At 43.2% G+C, this 13,880-nt stretch overlaps 1 protein-coding gene across 4 annotated transcripts in view; it reads right to left on the minus strand.

Moving 5' to 3' along the window:
- GREB1 (growth regulating estrogen receptor binding 1) overlaps nt 1-13,880 on the minus strand; it is a 159,786-nt gene that overhangs the window by 100,678 nt on the left and 45,228 nt on the right. The gene's annotated exons all lie outside the window — the stretch shown is intronic.

Consider the following 13,880-nt stretch of genomic DNA (forward strand, 5'->3'; position numbering starts at 1 on the left):
TCTAGGAAATCAAATCAATACTTAGGTGTACTGGACACCTTTATAGTCAAGAAATGACTTCTTGCTCAAAGAAGTAACTCCTGTATTACTTTTAAATGGACACCCTGGGCACATCTACATGTGCAATTCTGGCACCTGAATAAACTGCAGACCTTATTCCTCTGGAGTTAATTGCTCCCAGGCCCACTATTTGAACATATGCCGGGGAACAATTAACTCTGGAGCAATAATCTCCGCAGTTTATTGAGGTGCAGCATGTGGAGCCTGGGTGGAGCAGCCCCAGCTGGCAGATGAACCTGGGGGTCAGCCTGTAATCCTGGGGCTGCTCCTAGCTAAACCTGCTGCGGAGGGGCTGGCTGGGGCACAAGGAAACTTCAGTGCAGGGCTCGCCAGCAGGCAGCCCCCAACACTGAAGCACCCTTGCACCCCAGCCAGCCAAGCAGCATCTACACGTGCACTGCTGCAGTTTTTTACTCTGCAGCAGGATAGTACTTGTATATACTTGTACTATCCCGCTGCAGAGTAAATTAGTTTACTCCAGACTAACAGGGGTGCATATGTAGATGCCAAGATGTTTACTGTGCAGCTAATTAGTCAACTGTGTAGTAAATGTCTTGTGTAGATGCACCCCCTGGGAGGCAGTCCTCGACTTGCAGCACTTCAAGTTACGATGTTTTGCACTTACAACATCTATAAATTGACACCGTTTCAACTTTCTGACATCAGTTTCAACTTTACAATGTTTGATCCGATGTGACACCGAAAAGTCCAACCAAGACCCCTTCAAAAAGTCCAGCAAAGTCACCTCAAAGAAGTCATTCCAAATCAATATGATTACTATTTAAAATATAAATACTTTAAAGTAGCTATATTACTCATCTATAATTGATCAAGTACAAAATTCTGGGGTATTTTTGGTGAAAATAGGGTATCGGGCCTTGGTTCAGGAACAAATCCCCCATTTATAACATTGTTTCTTATGAGAAAATTGGTTCCGAGTTACGACGTTTTGACTTAAGATGCGGTTTTCAGGAACCAACTGTGTCGCAAATCCAAGGACTGCCTGTACTCTGTTTCTGCGCGCGCGTGTGTGTGTGTGTGTGAGCGCGTGTGCATGCGTGTGTTTAAATGGCAGCTTTGTAGCTGCTTAAAATAGTTTTGTGAGCTTACATGAAGATAGTAATTCTATTTCCTTTGTAACATGGATAAATAAATTTATCCACGTAGCCTGAGCATGCTCTGTTGGCTACATGCTGGCCAGGCAGGTATGATGGCCAGGCAAGTACACACTTATTCTTGATTAGGGGTGTCAAACATATGGCCTCCAGGCTGGATCCAGTTTGTAATTCAGCACCTGGTGCTGCGTCATTTGCTGTGCTGGGCCACCCCCATGCCCAGTGCCTGGGACATGTGCTTTCTGCCACCTGCTTAGGCCAGGTCCTGGATCAGACCAGGCTGATGTCACCTGTAATGAATCAGGCATGTGGGTAAAGTGAGGGAAGTGGGAGTTGGGCCTGATTCAGCCTGTGGACTGGCCCTGTGCCACTCATCTGACCTGTGTGGCCAAATGAGTTGATGCTCCTGTCCTAAGTCATGAAAATATAGCTATGACTAAAAAGTGTTAGGCATCAGAAGATAAGGAGGAGCATCTGCCCATGTTTTAGCTCCAACAGTCGAGTGGTTAATGCTGTCATGCAGCAAGCCAAATTTTACTCCACATCTTTTAAAGGGATGAATATATTAAAGATAGGGAGACAGCCTGTCAGACATACAGTATATTTTTTAAATAAGTGACAAATAATATAATTGTTATTAGTTAATATAATAATTATTAATATTGTTATTAATCTATCTTAGATTAATAAAAGTAAAGCTACATTAAATATCTATGGCTCATGAAACTTAATGGCTCCAGTTTACTTCAGTACTGACACACATGCTTAATTTTAAATAAATCAGGTTAAGTCCCAGTGAAATCAGTGCCTCTAATTGATGTCAATGGGGTTTAGTACATGCTTACTGTTTTTCTGACTCAAGAGTCTATACAAGTGTCTTATTTTGCATTTCTGCTTTCTTGAACAATGGAAACAGATGCTTTGGCTTCATATGCTATTATCATTTTATTTTCTCTTTTAGGCTCTCGCACAGTAACATATTACAATATTTGGACTGTAAAGCCTACAAGTAAATTTGAGAGTTATACCTTTAAAAATTAAAAAATAAAGGAAAACTTTCTCTGTTGTATTTAATATTCATAAAACAAATACATAAAACTTGAGCTTTAGGCTAAAACTTATTTTCACTGTTCTAAGGCAGTGGTTTTCAGCTTTTTTATTTGCATACCCCTAAAAATGTTTGAATGGAGGTGAGGACCCCTTTGGAAATTTCAAATGGAGGTGAGGACCCCTCTGAATTGTAAGTGTGGGTATTAACATACTTTTGATTGACCATATTCATCTGTTGCAGACCCCTTAGACATAGCCTGAGGACTCCCAGAGGTCTGTGGACCACAGGTTGAAAACCACTGTTCTAAGGTATGTGAATATGAAAATGAAAGCGGTCAATGGAAAGTAACCAGATGACACAGAACAAACTGTGTTGGTTGTTCAAGATGAGAGAAACGCAAAAAACCAAACAAGCAGCATAACTGGCAAAAAAACCCAAAACAAAAATACCATTCAGGTTTAAAATATTCATTTTTAATAAGCTACTTACTAATTATCATGCAAAAAAGGAAACATGTATTTTAAAAAGGTTCTCAATTTAAAAAATGCATATTTTGATGAACTAAGGAAACCAGATAGTGAAGTCACCTGAAACTGGACTGAGTAGCTCAGGAACTTGATTGTGGGAGGAACTTCTTCAAAGGTGGGAATTAAAATCTGGGTCTCCAGTAGTCTGGGTGAGTGCTGTTACTGTGGGGCGATTGTAGGAAAAGGAGAAAGAGGGCAAAAACACAGCAGATTCCAACTGTATTTTATTCACAGCACAATCCTGTAGGTATGTTCTAAAACTGCCTGCCAGACTGAGTCTCTTAAATGGAGGAATTTGCCAATTTGGAGTCTCAATCTGGTTTATGCCCAACTGGATATTCAGGTGCTCTGCCTTGTCAAGAGGGACATGTTTCTAGACAGGTGCTGAAGTAGAACTTGATGTATCTCGGGAGCTTTTTGGTTAGAGGGTAATGCATCAGTGGTGTTTAGAATCTCCAGGGTTAGATGACAAGGGTTTTCAGAGTCATGATTAATTCTTACTAATCCCATTTTAGGCAGCCAAATGAATGGGAACCATGTATGTAAGACAGACAAATAGGTTTAGCATAGCAGAAGGCTAACTGTTGCCATGTTTTGGTATACATTGAAGCACAGAACCATTAGGAGGAGGGAGTTATAGGAAAATAATGAGGAAATCTGTAGATGTTTTGAGGGAAATCCTTCCATGTGTGAATGACAGTATAGGAGAAACACGACTTTCATAGAATCAGTATATTTGTAAAGCCCAGCCCTAGCCACATCAAGCTATTCCAACAGAGAGCAAAGATTAGAACTTCAGGAAACCAATGCGACTACACAAGGCGCTTTTTAACTATCTGAAAATCAATATATATATATATAGAGAGAGAGAGAGAAAATGGAATGAAGGGCATGTCCTGAAGGAGATGAGCAGCACAGCTTGTAAGGACAAATTCAGGAACATGAAAGTGAAAACATGAGTTACAACTCACCAGAAAAGATAAAAGCAGCAAAGATTCTACAAATAAGTTATGTGGAAAGGAAAGATATGGATCCACTCCTCAGTGTAGAAAGTGAGTTATTAATGGAACACACAGAAAAGGCCAACCTGCTGAATGCATTTTTAATTTTGAGCACCATGCAGCCAGGAGCAAAATTACTATCCATGCAGAAGGTAGTAGGGATTCAGATCATAATAAATAAACAGCATGCCAGAGAACCATTGACTGTTTTGAATAAATGTATGTTGGCATTCTATGGTGTTCAAGGAATTAGCTGAAATAACTTGGCAATAATATTTGAAAACTCATGGGTGATAAGTAAGGACTCAGAGGACTCTAGAAGGGCTCTGAGAGTGTCCATATTGAAAAAAATAGGGAAAAAATAAAATAAAATAAAATAAAATAAAATAAAATAGAGAGAAAAAAAGGAAATAGGAAAAAATAGACCAATCATTCTGACTTCAATACCTAGGAATTTATTAGAGTGCATTATAAAACAGCCCATTTGAAATATCTGTAGGATGAGTGGCTGATCACTACAACCACCAGGGATTTATAAAGAATAAATTATCTGATCACAACTTGATTTCCTTCTTTAATATGGCAATTGGTTTGGTGCATAAGAGGAATGCAGTAAACATAATATATTTTAAAAATAGGAAAAACAGAACAGAAATCGTCATGAGTTAGACTGATCTTCCCGATCCAACAGACGTTAGCTATTGGATCAGGATGGCAGAGGATCAAAGCCTATCTGGGGAGAGAGGCTGCCTCTTCCCTTGCATCTCTTCCCAGGCTCCACCCCACCCTTGGAACTCCAATGTTGTCTCTGGATGGGAGGGAGAAAAGGAAGGGGAGGGAGGTCTTCTGGGTTTTTTTCAGCCACACGAGAGTGGGGAGGGTGGGTAGAGCCCCCCTGAGGGGACAGGCTCCAGGCCACCTGCTCCCCTGCTCCAGTGGAGCTGAGAAAACACCAAAAAGGACCTCCCTCCCCTGCCTTCTCCCTACTCCCATCCAGAGACAGCAGCTTAGTTAGGTTGCTCTTGCAGCAGAGCATACAGAATTTAATGAAGTTATTCTGCTTAGGAGCAGCTTCATTTGAACCCTCATACAATGAGGGTTAATTTGTTCCACAATTGGACAGGTCTGCAGCTGTGCTCTTCTGTTTGGGCCCAGGTTTAGAGCACTTTCAAGGGGCCAATCGTACGACAAATGTCATTCCTGGCTGCACCCATTATGGCTTAACATCAGACACACAGAAGGGATCAAGTGGAGTTCCACAGGGACTGTTTTGGGTCCAGTAGTGTTAATGACTTGAATGCAAGGATAAAGAGTATACTCATCAAATCTGCAGATAACACAAATCTGGGAAGACTTACCAACATTGTGGAAGACAGAATTAAAATTCCAAGGGATCTTAATAAATTAGAGAACTGGTTCAGAGACAACAAGATAAAATTCAGCAAAGACAAATATAAGGTACTACACAAAGGGAAGAAAAAAACAAATGCATTAGTACAGAACAGGGGATATCAGTTTTCAACCATTTTAAAGGTGAAGATACGTCTTCTCTTGCCACAGAAGGCAAAACAAAGGCCATGGGTTTAAACAGAAGTGAAGAACATTTAAATCAAACCTCAGGAAAAGCTTCCAAACTGTAAGAAGAGTAGGATAATGGAACAAGCTGCATAGGGAAGCTGTGGCATCTCATTCATTTGGAGGTTCTTCAGAAGAGGCTGGATAAAACTCTGCCTGAGATGGTTTAGAAACAGTGAGTCTTGCCCCTGTGAAGGAGGCTGAAAAAGGTGACCATAACAACAAAGACTGAAGACCCTTCCAATCTATGGTGTTATGAAAGTATATAACTAAAGGCACAAAGTACATTTGACAGTAGTAAAATGTTACTTTTTTTAATTAACACAGCTGACAGTGATCTTTGTAAGTCAGAGAGACATACTTAGCTATGTCAGGTCAAGTGCATGAAACAAAAACCCTGTTTCTCAATACTACTGAAATGTAAGAAGGGCTTTATCAAACTATTTATTTTTATGTTGAAATCTCATGTAAAAAAATTGTTAAGTAATATTAAAAATAAAATAACCTTTAGAAAGCAATTGGCCGTTTCAATGTCAGATAACAAGGAAACAAGAAGAAACTGATATGGGCTGTTACATTTTCCCTTAAATCTAGTGAAACCAATAAATTGGTATCTCTTGCTATCCTCTTTTCTAAACACCCACTACATAGAACTCCAACACTGAAAAAATTATAATAAACAGGGTCATTCTGACCTTGAAGCAAGCAAAAGACTTAATTACTGTACCAGACAATGATGAATCATACCTAAGCAAACCTCCCATTCCATTTCAATAGAATGCATTATTAATCAGACACATTGTTTTACAACTGGTATAAGCTTTGCCAAAAAAGTTCACTTTTGTCACAAAACTCTTTTCTCAGTACTATGAACAGTGACAACAGAAGCTGTCAGTGTCTCTGAATCTCATCCACATGACATGACTGTGGGGATTTTTTTTCATATTCTATAAAAAAAATCTGATTTTCAAATTGTGCTCTGTATAGGTAAATGCATAGTGCAATCAAATTTAAAATAAGGGGCAGTTGTTTCAACTAATAGGCGTCTAAGTAGGATTCTATTCCAAACTGCTTTCTATTCCAAACTGTTTTAGTCCAAAAACCCATTAATTTGTCTACTTTTGTAACACACCTTCAACTAACCTTTAAGACTGAGTCACTACAAAGCAGCGAGCAGGAGAAGGACTCATCTACCCTTCGTATTAACTGTTTTTCAGGAAGTCAACAGCATGAGTGCCTACATGCACTTACCATTCTAATGGGGGAACAGAATCTGGCCCAAAGAGACTATGGCCCCTAAAACATACTGATGTGCATCAATAGGACTCACTGTACCCAAACATCAAAGCAATGGTTCTCAACCTTTTTTGTATCAGCACCCATTTGTAAACATCAATGACCAGTCTCAACCCACTGCCCCCCACCCCTAGCCCCCCAATGTGTGGGGCAGGAGGGGGGGGGGGTGTAGAGCAGAAGGGGGCCCAAGCAGCCCTTCCCAGGCTGGAACTCTGCCAGCCAGCAAGGGAAAAGCTATGTTTTCCCACATTTTTCTCCTTTAAAGGAGAATCCATTTTTAAAATTTGTTCACAACCCTTTCATATATTCTTGTGACCCACTTTTGGGTTGTGACACAGGTTGAGAAATGCTGTGTTAGAGGATATGGGCCTAGGCAACTCACTCAAGGTCACATAGAGGTCTAGGACAGAGCAGATAGTCGGATGCAAGACTATCAAGACCCAGATATGTGTCCTAACGATTGGCCTGTCCTTCTTCTCTTCTTAAATCATATGTTAAATTTGTACTTATTTATTGTAAATGTCAAATTACTTGTGTGGAACTTCTGAAAAATCTTTGACTTTTTCACTTAATTTAGTTGCAAGCAACAAATATAGAGCCACTAAAGAAAACATGATAGAAATTTTCCAATCATATCTATACATAAAGTGTGGTATCTGTAACATAATGCTGCAGAGACCTATGGTGAAATCTTTTTGCTGCTGAAGTCTGTAGTAAAACTCCTACTAAACTTCAATGAAGCCAGAATATTGCCCTTAGTTCCTAAATACAGTTAATCAAGTAAAGTGAACTAAACTTGCATTTTGTAAATGGGACTTAATAAAGTAACAATATTCCAAGAAAGCAGCTTCTTACAAGGCATATTCCAGAAGCAACAAAGCTCATTAAATACAGCTTCCTATTAATTTATTATTCCCTAATTATTTTGTAATGACGGTAGTTGTTAATATTCTAATCTAGAACCCTGTAAGGTCAATGAAGATTTTCAACAGGCTTTGGGTCCAAACTCTTGGGCTAGGTATAGACATCCAAAAAGCCTGAGGCAGAATTAATTTAAGTTACGTGGGGTTTTTTGTAAGCTTTGTTGTTTAGATTGATAGTGAACAGAGCACACATTCGTCCTTTGATGGGGTGGGGGAGGGCAGATCTTAGACCAGGTTCTATATTTTTAAACCAGTCTGTGAGTGCAGAACTTCTGTTCTGTTATGGGTATAGACCAGTTTCTGATCACTGCTAGCCATAAAAGTGTAACGTCTATACATTGGTGGAGGGAGAAAAAAACTGGGGGGGGGTTGAGTGCATGTGCACAAGTGTGCACGCACTCCCCCCAGCAGGTAAGTCTGTAGGGGAAGGGGGAGGGGGAAGGGAAAGGGCACGGGGGTACCCTGCACAGCCCAGGTGGGGCGCGAGACAGAGCTGCAAGTGGCTTGTCTGGGGGGAGCCTGGCACAGGGAGGGTGTGGCAGCTCCCACTGCTGCATGCACCCCAGGAGGCATGGGGGGCATGTACCCCCAGGTCTGCACAGGGCAAGGTGGGCTGCAGTTGTAGGCTGGGGCCAGGGCGGTGCTGAGCTCTTCCTGGCAGGGGGAAGCTGGGCTGGGCTGCACTCGGGGCAGGCAGCAGTGGTGCTGGGAGCAGGGGCTATGGCAAATTTTGGGGTGGCTGCAGCCCTCCCCCTGTAGCCCCATTCCCAGCACTGCCGCCATGCACCCTGAACACAGCCCGGCCCAGCTCCATCCCCCACCAGGAAGAGCCCGGCACCGTCCCAGGCCCAGCTCACAGAGAGCAGCAGCCCGCCCTGCCCCATGCAGATACGGAGCACATGCCCCTCCCCATCCCTCCTGAGGCACACACAGCAGCAGGAACCTCCCCCTTGAAATGAGCTGTTCGCTGATCAGTCCCACACTCCATTGGCTGCACACTGCCTGCCCCAGCCAGACCTTCTCCCTCCCCAGCCCTGCTGCAGCCGCCAGAAGTCTGTGGCTGGTCTGCCTTGTGGCCCTACTGCTGCCCCATGTTTAGGGGTGCTAAGCTCTGTTATCCCCTCCACCCGCCACCTATGTATCTGTACCTGGCCTTGATGACTATGACAGGAGGCAAAGGCCCCTGTCACTTTAAGAAGGAAAGGACAGCTGAGCAAAGGCCAGGGACAACAAGTTAGTGGCCAAAGAAGTATAGTTAAGAGCTCCAAAGCTATATAGGTGCCTACCCACGAGCAAGTGGCTCTACAATAGTCAATAGGCAGCTCGGACAAGTAGTCAAAGGGAAAATGCAGAGCTGGTAGCTGTATTCTGAGCCAAGGGAACATGGGGCAAATGAAGACCACAGGGGGTTCCTAAGAGGTACTCTGCTTGGAGCCCGAGAAAAGTTAGTGTGCTGGTGGGTTGAGACACAGAAGTGGCAACCCAGCCAGGGTCCAGGGCCAGTGTTTGTTCCCTCTAAGCTGTGTAGTATGTGTGGCTGCACAGGTGCGCCTGGCAGTGTGGCATGTGCGCACCTGCGTGGCCACGCACCCCGCACAGCTTAGAGGGAATGCTGTCCAGGGCCTGGTGGGCTGGTAAAAAATAAGCAGCCAGAGCAAGAGGGAATCCTGATATCCAGACAAGGCAAGACAGCCTGTTGAATGAAATGAGAATAATACCTGCAAGGTATGGATGGAACAATGGGGGTGGCTGGAGGCCATGATTAGTGCCCCACAGGGCCAGTAATTAGTGCTCATAAAACAGGGCCAAATAACCTGGGTGAACAACCCAGAGGACTGTGTCTGGGGGCAGAGTAGCACCTGAGGACTTTACTTAGGGGGAAGGCATCAAAAGAACGTACCTGGCCTTTAGAGGCAGCCCCCCAACGTAATCATATTAACATCAAGGTGGGAAGGCAAGAGACAGAAGACTCAGAGGCCAGAGGGTACAGCAGGCCAGGGGGTGGCAGAACTCAAGGTCGGAGCCACAAGCTTGCTACAACAAACCTTCTTCTTCACTATTTTAAGAATGACTTCAGTTTTTAGTTAGCATTTCTATTTACATTCCTTTCTAAATCTGTACATCTTGCATTCCAGTGAAATTTCTTTATTATTGTTACATTTTCTTCAGGCATAAAGAAAATTGAAGAAACATTCTTCTCTACAGCTTCCTTAGATCCTTCTATATATACCGTACTGCATTCTTGTACTCCAACAAACTATTATTTATCAGTTGGAAGTCCCCAGGCTACTTTGTTAATACAGGTTCTGCTCTTGAAAATACTCAGACACATGCATAATCAAAGATGTATGTATTTGCCACATTGGGGTCATATAACAAAAAGCACCAAAAATATAGCTGAAAAAAATATTAGCTACAATAAAAATGATTGTATGAATAATATAAAAACATTCAGCTATTACAGTGATCTTTTTTCTTTTTGGATAGGCATATAAGACAACAGCAGATGCCTTTAAATACCACAAATACACCACTCAAATGACTAAGGCCCAAATTCTCCTCTTCAGGTAAGGTCCAAATTCTCCTCTTCAGCCTTTTAATTAACAGAATTAACACACATAGAGGGATGGAGAGCAGGAAGCCCTGGCAAAGGGAATTTTGTAAAAAATTATATATTTGTTCAAACCAAGCCTGGAAACCGTTTGTCCCAAAGCTGGATGCTGTTGAAACTGGAAGTGCCTGAAAACAAGGGAGCAACATGAAAATTGCTTTGTGACCTTGTTCACACTGGACATGCCTACACATGTAATTAATGTGCATGATAAACTGCGGAGCAATTTGCTCCACAGTAAACTATTCCCGAATGCAGCATCTACACATGTGCCCAGGTCAGAAGCAAAATGAGCAGGGCATAAGCAGTTTAGGCCAGGGCTGTTCCCGCCCTGATCTGTCCCCTGCAACAGCCAGAAGGAGCTTCAGGCTCTGGCCACAGCTCCCTGGGTGCCAGTCCTGGACTGGCAGGAGGATACTGGGGGTAGCCCCCGGCTGGCAGGGGGCATTGAGGGGCAGTCCCAGGCTAGCAGGGGGTCCTGGGGGCAGTTCTGGGCTGGCTGAGGGCTCTAGGAGAAGCCCCAGATGGACAGTAGGCACCTAGGGCAGCCCTGGGGTCATAGGGAACTCCAGGGGCAGCCATGGGCTAGCATGGGGCACAGCCTGTCAGGCTGCGGGGCAGGCAGGGGAGAAGCTGTGCCAGGCTCCGGAGAGGCGGGGGAGGAGCTGTCCCAGGCACTAAGGCCAGCACCAGGGCTCAGTGCTAAGCCCTGGGCTCTGTGGGACAAGTTGGCCCAAGCTCAGAGGGCAGCTCTGGGCTGGCAGGGGGCAAGGGGGTCAGGCCTGAGTTCTGGGTGCCTCCATCATGCAGCAGAGGTTGGCTCTGGCACAAGACTCCTTTAGCTGCTGAGCCATATGACTCAGCAGGAGGCAGGAATTGTGGCCCCTCCTGCCTGGGCTGACCAGGAGCAATTTGCTCCAAGGTCAGCAAATCTGGGTCCTACTACCTGCACACGTGTAGATACAAGACATTTCTTGCACAGTTATTTAGGTTACTGCGCTGTAAATGTTTTGTGTAGATGTGCCCACTGTGTAATATTCTACTCCTTTCAATAGCCTCATTGAGATGAACATGGTTATTTTGACATAAAGCATAGTTTCTCAACCTGTGGTATGTGTACCCCTGGGGATACATAAGACATAGGCAGGGGGTACATGGGTACCCCAACACTCTCTCTCTCTTTCTCACCCTCTTTTCCTTTCTCTCTTGCCCTCTTTTCCTCTCAAAATTGTGGCAAAAAATTTGGTGCACCACACGTTGCGCAGCGCTTTAAATTCCCCAGTAATAATTTGATTCAGCCAATAAATAAATTCCCCAGTAATAACGTGGTTCACCCTCCTAGGTTTCGGCAACATCACCGTTAGCCCAGGTACATACTTGAGTTGTGCACCTCTGATGTAAAAGGTGGCAACCCTATCCATACCAGATCAGACATCTGTCATAACACGGCCTTATATACACAACCCTTCTTCCAACATATAGCACACATTAGTCTGTAAATATAAAATCCCCTGGAAAATTGAGTGTTGTGGTACTTACTAAAATTTTCAGAACTGAGGGGGTACTTGCTACTTAGAAGGTTGAGAAACACTGACATAAAGGACTGCTCAGTGTGAGTAAAGGGCTCGCAATTTAGCCTTTAAATAGGACCCTTTAAATACACATTTAAATGTATATATTTAAAGAATGGAGATTATGTCCTTTCTTGTCTTCTCCTTCTATCAAACAAAACCTGAAGGAACAGGGATGAAGCGGGGCTCTCCTAAAAAGGCTGGAAGCCCTGAGCAGTTTCAATTGAAGGTCTCAGTGCATTTAATAACCTGATAGTTACTGTGGTGACTGTGCCTGAGTATGCAGTCGGGCACATTCAGCATTTTGTGTGATCATGTTATCAAGTTCTGTCATATTCAGATGCTCCTGCTTTGGTTCCTTGTTCATTTTGCACCCCTGTGTGTCTGCACCTTGTAGCAGGTATCTGGCACACATCTTGTTTCAGCAATGAGGCCCATTCAAACTGGGAGCCAGCAGCCCTGCCCCATGCACATGTGCCCTAAGAGGAGCAGCAGGGCAAGGAGGTTTCTTACATTTTGCATTACCAATCTAGGATTTGGCGGCAAAAGCAGATCAAGTGATTTTTCTTCAGGATTTTTAAAACACTGTGTTTGCTTTTATTAACCTCCATTTCACTCCAAGTGCCCAGAATTAGAGAGAAGGGTTGGTAAAAGATCTGGTATCTCCCAGCTTTATTTATGGCATGAGAAAGCTTATAGTCTCTATCTGACACCTTTGACAAGTCTAAAAAAAGCAGGTAAGATGAGGTTTGACAGTAGTTACAGTTCAAAAGTAAAAACAAACATGGAAAAGTGAGTCTTAAAAAAATTCAGGCCTTAAGAAACAAAAGGATCAAAAATAGCCCACACCCAGTTTATTTTCAATGCACGTCAATTTTGGCTCTAAAAGCTGATGCTGGGAGCATGCTAAAAAATTATTTATGATGCTATCATACAGTATTTGCATAAGAACACACACACTTCTCAAAGTGCATGATGGTGATAATGCTAGCTCAGGAAGTGTCTCACCTTTTGCAGGAGAGCACTACTATTATTTTTCTTTACAGTTAAAACAACAATTTGTTCAAGGGCTATTTATAAATCTAGACTTGGGTGTAAAAAACAAAGAGAAATAGAAACTTTCCCTAAGCCTGAAAATCGTCTTAATGCAGAGAATGTATATTTTTACCCCTGTGAAAGAATCTACCTAAATGTAGTGCTGTACCATGCAGGTATCCAAGTCAGGCTCCTGCAGTTGGTGTTTCATTCCTACAAACAGATATTCTGTAGAAAGGATCCTCAAAACTGCCACAGGTTGGGTTGCAACTGTTTGGGGATTTTCCGTGTAGGTTCGAGGGAGGGGTAATATAAGAACTGAGGAGAACACCCAGGATTGCCACCTCACGAATCGTAAAAAGGCTTTCATGCAACAAGGACACTCCCCCAGAGAGACAGATGGCACGTTTGAAGGAACCACCCGGATACCACATGAAGAATTGTTGCAGTACAGAAGGAAAACCCCCACAAATTCGCAATTCGTGGAGAAAACCCCCACAAATCACACACCGCTGGTTATGACATATCACCCTTCCCTCTCAGCTATACAGAAAATCCTAAAACAGTTGCAACCCATACTAGAAGGAGACCCAGTTCTTAAAGAGATCTTCCCAGAACCACCCATCCTGGCCTTCAAACAAGCACCAAACCTCGCTAACCTCATCACCAGAAGCAAACTTCCTATGGCCCAAAACACACCAAATGAATCCAGACCGTGCCATGACAAGAAACGCAAAACCTGCTAACACATCACCACCCCCGCAACTACTACAGCCCACGACAGAACCATCACCATTCCTGGGTCTTACAGCTGCACCTCCAGAAATGTAATATACCTCTTCCAATGCACCTAATACCCTGATGGAAAATACGTAGGAGAGACAAAGAGCACCTGCACACCAGAATGAATGCACACCGGAAATCTATTAAAGACAAGAATACCTGATTACCTATGGAGGCATATTTCTCACAAGACAACTACTCTCTCTCTCCAATTTCTCAGTTCTGATCCTCAAAGGGAATTTACAAAACACTTTTCACAAATGAGCCGATGAACTTCACTTCATCAACAACCTGGATACAAAAAACCATGGACTAAATATAGACATTGGGTT

This window comes from Alligator mississippiensis, chromosome 1, assembly GCF_030867095.1.
Source record: "Alligator mississippiensis isolate rAllMis1 chromosome 1, rAllMis1, whole genome shotgun sequence".
Classification (NCBI taxonomy): Eukaryota; Metazoa; Chordata; order Crocodylia; family Alligatoridae; genus Alligator; species Alligator mississippiensis.